This window comes from Neolamprologus brichardi, chromosome 6, assembly GCF_056152115.1.
Source record: "Neolamprologus brichardi isolate AB-2024 chromosome 6, ASM5615211v1, whole genome shotgun sequence".
NCBI lineage: Eukaryota > Metazoa > Chordata > Actinopteri > Cichliformes > Cichlidae > Neolamprologus > Neolamprologus brichardi.
Window position 1 is genome coordinate 15927896 of NC_142109.1, and position 7424 is coordinate 15935319.

The following is a 7424-nucleotide window of genomic DNA, read 5'->3' on the forward strand; positions in this document are numbered from 1 at the left end:
GAGGGCTGCTGCTTTGGTGTCGGACGTCAGTGATCAGAGGTGACTTCAAGGCAGCGTTTGTGTATATATGCATTTAATAAGTGCTCGACTTAAAGACGCATTCAAAGTGGGGCAATCAATAGAAAACACAAACAGACCTCCGTTTTTCAGCACCATGGAGAGTATTAATACTGTCATAATAGTTGCCCGCGTCTGTCGTGAATTTCATCACGTGATACATTCTGCATAACTATGCAGAAAGTACCAAATCCAATGAAAATAGCCTAATAAAGTCCCTCCACATACCAGGAAGAGATTTAATTCCACTTTTTAACCTGGTAGTTGAATTATCCTCTCAGCTGTAGTTACCAACTGGTACAGAAGCATTTCAGAGGCTCAATTCATTTTCTATATTAAAAAAGAAACAGAAATGCACTCTCCTGGTGATTGTTTTTTATTATTATTATTATTATTATTATTATTATTATCATCATTATTATTATTATTCTCATAAGCTTTATTTAAAAAGATAAAGTCTGAGACTAAAAGTCTGTTTTTAATAATAAGTTAACAAAAAAATACAAAAAGACAAAAATCAGGGTAAAATTAAAATAAATCACAATAACAAATGGAATTTTGTTTATCATATTAAAGTGAACTAAACTCCAGAGGAAAGGCAAGTGACTTTATAACTAATTTTTGCTAATATAGTTCTGACTCTGGAGAGCAAAGGGATGAAAAAAAAAACAAGCAAAAAAAAAAAGTAAAGTATGGTGAGATGTCAGGCCATGAACCAATTTATGAATTTCAACCCTCTAACTGTTCAAGATTGCTGTATGTGATTGTTTTCTACAAGTACGTCATGGTGGATTTGAAATATTATTTGGATCATGTTAGTTTGTAGGAGCTTTCTTTTTAATTTGTCTTATTATAAGTTTTCTCTTTTATTGTTGTTTTTTTCTTGGAGTATTTTCATGACCCCATGTAATCCTATTATTTGCTTTGTTAGTTGTTTTTAAGTTACTTAGGTGAGTCTCTTTGGTTTCAGTGACTTTTCCCACATATCTTGAGTGCTAATAAGGTAAGTAAGACTTACAGACCCCTGTCATGTTACACACACAATGCCTGACCTTTAATATTAAGTTTATAGGACAAAAGGCAGTACAAAGCTTTAACATGAGAAGATACATTTTTTAATCATGTTTTCTTTTTTCAGAAATAAACAAAGTGTGATTTGCCTAAGGGTAACCAGACTTTTGTTTACCAGTCAGTAGTGTAGTGTGTCAGTTCAGATAGTGCACCACTAGAGGGAAGCTGCTGATAAAGAAAGAGGAACCACACTGTGGCAACTGTTTTGCTAACATGGGGGGAAAGCATCTGTCGTTGTTCTGTTTAATTTTTGATATTTTTAAAATCCAAAATGTCATAGAAAGTGTTAATTTTATTTTCAATTCCATTCAAATTTATTTATATAGCGCCAAATCACAACAAAAGTCACCTCAAGGCGTTTCATAGATACAGAGAAAAACCCAACAATCATATGACCCCCTATGAGCAAGCACTTTGGCAACAGTGGGAAGGAAAAACTCCCTTTTAACAGGAAGAAACCTCCGGCAGAACCAGGCTCAGGGAGGGGCGGCCATCTGCTGCGACTGGTTGGGGTGAGAGAAGGAAAACAGGATGAAAGACATGCTGTGGAAGAGAGACAGAGGTTAATAACAGATATGATTCAATGCAGAGAGGTCTATTAACACATACTGAGTGAGAAAGGTGACTGGAAAGGAAAAACTCAATGCATCATGGGAATCCCCGGCAGCCTACGTCTATTGCAGCATAACTAAGGCCTAACTATATGCTTTAGCAAAAAGGAAAGTTTTAAGCCTAATCTTAAAAGTAGAGATAGTGTCTGTCTCCCGAATCCAAACTGGAAGCTGGTTCCACAGAAGAGGGGCCTGAAAACTGAAGGCTCTCCCTCCCATTCTACTTTTAAATACTCTAGGAACAACAAGTAGGCCTGCAGTGCGAGAGCAAAGTGCTCTAATTGGGTGATATGGTACTACAAGATCATTAAGATAAGATGGGGCCTGATTATTTAAGACCTTGTATGTGAGGAGCAGGAGTTTGAATTCAAGTCTGGATTTAACAGGAAGCCAATGAAGGGAAGCCAAAACAGGAGAAATATGCTCTCTCTTTCTAGTCCCTGTCAGTACTCTTGCTGCACTAATTATTTGGGTTCGTGAAGTAAAAACTAACACAGTATCAGGTTTGTAAAGTTTGTTCATTCATTCTTGTTTCTGTCTTGAGTGAAAATGACTTCAAAGTTTTCAAAATGAGTTTTTTAAAAGGTTTTGAGAATTTCTGAGAACTGTGATTGCCCTGAATCTTTATTTACTATTTCCTGATTATTTTTTCATATTCTTCTCCTCATTTTTTCTTTACAACCATCTGATTTAAAATATACACACTTTATTAGGTACACCTGTTCTTCTGCTCCTTAACACAAATATCTAATCAGCAGCAGCTCAATGCATTTAGGTATGCAAATGTGGTCAAGATGACCTGCTGAAGTTCAAAACAAACATCAGAATGGGGAAGAAAGGTGATTTGAGAGCCTTTGAACAAGTCATTACAACCAAGGTATGTAGAAAAGCATTTCTGAAGACAGAACGATTCAAGCCCTGAAGCAGATGAACACGCCACATGCTGAGGCTACAAGTTACATTGCATCACCAAAACTGGGAAACACAAGACTGAAAAAAAAAATCACCTCGTTTGATAGTGTTGTTGATGACCATGTCCATCCACAGGTACCCATCTTCTGATGGCTGCTTTCAGCAGGATAACATGTCATGTTATAAAGCTCAGATCATCTAAACTTGGTTTGCTAAACATAAGAATGAGTTCAAAGTCACCAGATCTCAATCCAGTAAAGCAGCTGTTGGATGTGGTGGTAGTGTGATGCTATCAGGTCAATATGGAACAAAATATCTGCAGAATGTTTAAAGCACTATGTTGAATCGATGACCAGAAGACTTCATCCAAGATGTACCTAATTAAATGACTGGTGAGTATATATCTGCTGTCCTCTAATTAAAGATACTCTAATGCTTTAATTGTTAAATGTATAGTTAAATACATTTAACATACTGTTAAACTGATTGTAGGCTTATTATACCAGTTATTAGGTTTAGGGGCTAATTGCCTTGTCACATATTGCTTTTTTACTTTAATAAATTAAATCGTAATTTCAGAATTGCATTCTTTGTCTGATATTAAATGTGTGATGATCTGAAAGATGCAAGGATGACAAATATGTTTTGACAACACTGCATTTAATGAAGTAGTCAATAACAGTTATCACATCATTACATTAAGAGACATAAACCAAGAGTGTCCATCGTATGCTGCTACTTATAACAATTCATTATGATTTTTATGATTATAGACACTGCTCTTCAAAAGTTTTTTTAGACGCAGGTTTGTGTCATTATTCATTAAAAGGAGCACAACAATAGGGCTGCAAGTTGTCCCACCAGGTCCTAACAAGGTGCCGACCTTTGCTGGTAGCCCAGCAGTCTGGCAGCATGAGTGAAACCGAATAGCCATTGCCAGAAGGGAGCAACCGTACATGTCTGCCATTGCTGGCATAATTCATGACAGCTCTGACTCTTGCATTGCTGCTTTTAGGCTAGAGTACTCCTAAACACTCAGGACCACCAGATGATACAGAGCAAACATCTCTTAGTTATTTAATCTAAACAATGATTCAGATGGAATTAGAGAACTGGAAATACAAGTTGAGAGATGCATTTTTATATTTCATTTATTTTTACGTGTGTTTTAATCTACACAAACATGAAGGGGTGTCTGAGTTTTGGGAACCCCAGCATACTAAAAACATCATTATTTGTTCATATTTTGGATATCTCTGCAACTTTAATACAACAAATTGCACTTTTTTCCCATTTGGTAACTTAAAGTGCTGGCCCGTAATGACTTATCCAAAATAATCACTGTTAAAAACAGCTTTGTCTTCTTTTGTCCTCGTTCACAGGCATGTAACTGGTTGTGTCAGGATGAAACAATTTCTGACAGACACAAAGAGATCACAGAAATGGATACCTTTTTCTCTTTTGACTCATATCAGGCAAAAATGCCACTTTCATTCGGGGGAGTGAACAGATTTTGATCCTGAAGAGAACAAAGTGGGACAAAGTAATAAATGCATGTATTGAGAGACAGCAGAGATAGTCCTGTTAAAGTGGGATTTGTTTTGTGTTGTTTTCTCTCTACTGACATCTAATCTTACAATCAAAAACATTTTGTAAAGAAAATTAGTACCACTTCATAATGTCTACTTATAAAAAAAAGTATGTCAGTAATTAAGAACTACTGTCAACATTTTTTTTAACCTAGTAAATACTAAAACAAGTATGAAAATACCTTTGATGTTAATAATGTTATTACAATACATTACTGAATACAAAAAAATAACCATTTTTCAACCAGGGTTTCATTGATAACATTAGTAAAAATAACCGAATAGCTTGTTTTCCATTGTTATGCCTTCATAATAAAACACTTTAATAGGAAGTGGGTGATATATGTTGCAAAGTTTGTTTTTTTAAATATGTTTTGTGATCAACTTTTTTTCATTTTTACATAAATATGTCACTTTCCCAATTGTGATATCTTTTCTTTTCTTTTCTTTTCTTTTCTTTTCTTTTCTTTTCTTTTCTTTTCTTTTCTTTTCTTTTCTTTTCTTTTCTTTTCTTTTCTTTTCTTTTCTTTCAAATCTCTTTTGTGGGAGACCTGGCCAAGAAAGTACACCATTACAAATTCCCATAAAATATAAACTCAAAGAAAACAAAGATGGGAGAAATGAAGCAAATGTAATTTACCCAGTAAGACTTTGTAAATAAAAGTGATGTACCACTGCTGTTGTTTTCTTAGATTTCAAGAGGGCCAGCAAGCCAATTAAGAAGTCACTTAGTGACTTGTACTGAACAATGAGTTACATAAAGAACTGTGATACTCAGAGTCTTGAATGAAGTGTAGAAGAGAGAGGATGCATGTAAGTGATGTCACCATAATGAGGAAGGAAACCCTTACAAGTTTTTTCTTAACTGCTAAATTAAGGAAGGCCATATTTTGATAATAAACCCAGTATGACCTTTACCTGCTATAATCAATATGTGAAGGGAAGTCTATCATTCACCTGAGATCTGGGAGTTATATTCAGTTATTTAGATACTGGTAAACACACTCATCCAACCTATTCACCGGCAATGACACTGTCAGAGTGATCACTTTTCCTCTTTAAGTAAATTGTCAATATCACTGGTTTAGGGTAACTCTCTAATCCATAACATCCTCTAAACTAACTTCCATACAACACTTGTAAATCCAAAGGTGACCTTTTAACCTTTGAACTATGAAACCTTTGAAGGATAGGGAACTTAACCTAGAAAAGTGCGGTGTCTGGCTGGTGACTGCTTCACAGCAGGTGTTCAGGCTCTCTGACTTCTCCTGTTCCCACTTAGAAGCTGCAGAGGGCTCAGCAGTGAGTGTCAGAAGGTCACCAGTACGGCCGCACGGTACCTAAAACATAAACATGTCATGACAGCATGCTGTGTACCAGTTTGTGTTAAATACGAGCAATATACATCACACAAATTCTCATGTTTAAAATGGATTTTGTGTGAGAGTAATGTTGTGGTTGTGCTTTCAGTGCTCCTAAACATATTTTAAAAAACTATGTTTATTAGAAACGTCTTCATTTTGTGTGTAATTAGATATTTAAAGTAGAATTTAAAAACTCATCCACATTTGTGTATTTTCTTGTACAAATAAGAGCAGCATGTTGTAATGTTTTATTTTTTAAAAAAAAAGAGCTGCATATCTCACCTCATCACTTTATTTATGTATTTTGTCAACCATTTTTGAGTTGTTTATTTTAGATTAAATTGTTTTCCTATGGAGCATAAAAACTTGTGGTGCAGTTGCGTGGAGATTTGTTAGATTGCATTTTAATTCATGTCATTTATTGTATTATAATCAGAGTGGAACAGCCTCTAGAAATGACAAAAAAAACTGCAAAAACAATGCAGATGCCATAGCAACAGCAAACTACTGTGTACTCTTACAGTGTAATATAGTATAATTTCTGCCCCATTTCCACTTAGGGCAATCTTGGATCTCACTCTGTTGCTTGACTTTAACTCACTGACATATCAGGTCCCACAACCTCATTTATGACACAAGAAACACAAAGTAGGGTTAAAATATTTTGGAAACCTGACAAAGCCATTGCTTTAGTTATCTCCAGTTCCACACTGGTGAACACAAACAGTCATAGAAATGGAAATGTTTAGCTCAAGCCATTAATTTAGGTAAGAAATTACAAAAAGAAAAAATCTTACTATGACAGTAACTTCAAAAAATTAAAAGAAAGTAGAGCATCTAGATAAGGATGTGAAAAAAAGCATTTGGATGATTAAATACTGGATATTGATGTAAATCAACAAACAGTTTACATTGCTAAAACAATAACAGTCAAACCACTGACAGTATTATAGTGCAAATATTATATTCTACACAGCACAGTGTTGTATTATCTGTACAGTATAAAATGCTACTATATTAATGTAGAGTGAGGGTTTGTTCAGCTTACCTTTCCCTGTGAATTTTGGGTATTGGGTATCAATCCCCTCTGTTCTGCATCAACATTTGAGGTGTGAGGGTGAAAATTAGGCTCGAAAAAAGTCTTCGCATGGACCGTTCAAGACTTTGATTAATGGTGCTCATGATTTAGCACCTGCTGTTTTAATGTGGCCAGTGTAAGAAACTGATCTCAACTTGCTTGCATGAGCGGTGTCCCCATTTTAAATAGCTACCTAAATTTATCAGCTTTGTGGAGTTCACTTCAACCTGCGTGCGTTGTGAAATGCTTAATAGCTCAGATTTGAGTTATATGAAGGGGGGCGAGGAAGAGGTGGGGGTTGGGTCAGTCATATGTGATATGTCTCTCTGGATGACATTCATTACACGTGTTTAGTAATCATTAGTGAAATTATGGGTTATTTTCATTTTTTATTTCTCGTTCTTTTGCGCTAATGAATTGTGACCCTTAATCCATTCATCTATCAGGCGAATGCGTCAACAACAGCAATGGGAGAAGATCTCAGTTTACCTATAGGCTACTTGAACTCTAGACCGCTGATGTTATTTTACTAATATCACCAGTTGAGGTGAAGGTATACTACTTTATATGCAATTATATTTTACTCCAGGTGTTCCCAAACGGAAGCCAGTGTAAAGCATAGTCCATGGAATCCCAAAATGCACTTTAGTACACCCCTTAAATAAATATGCTAAAGTTGTTTTCACCGCTGCCCTACACCACATTAGTGGCACTGAGAGCAGAAGTGGGATTTGAGGGTGAC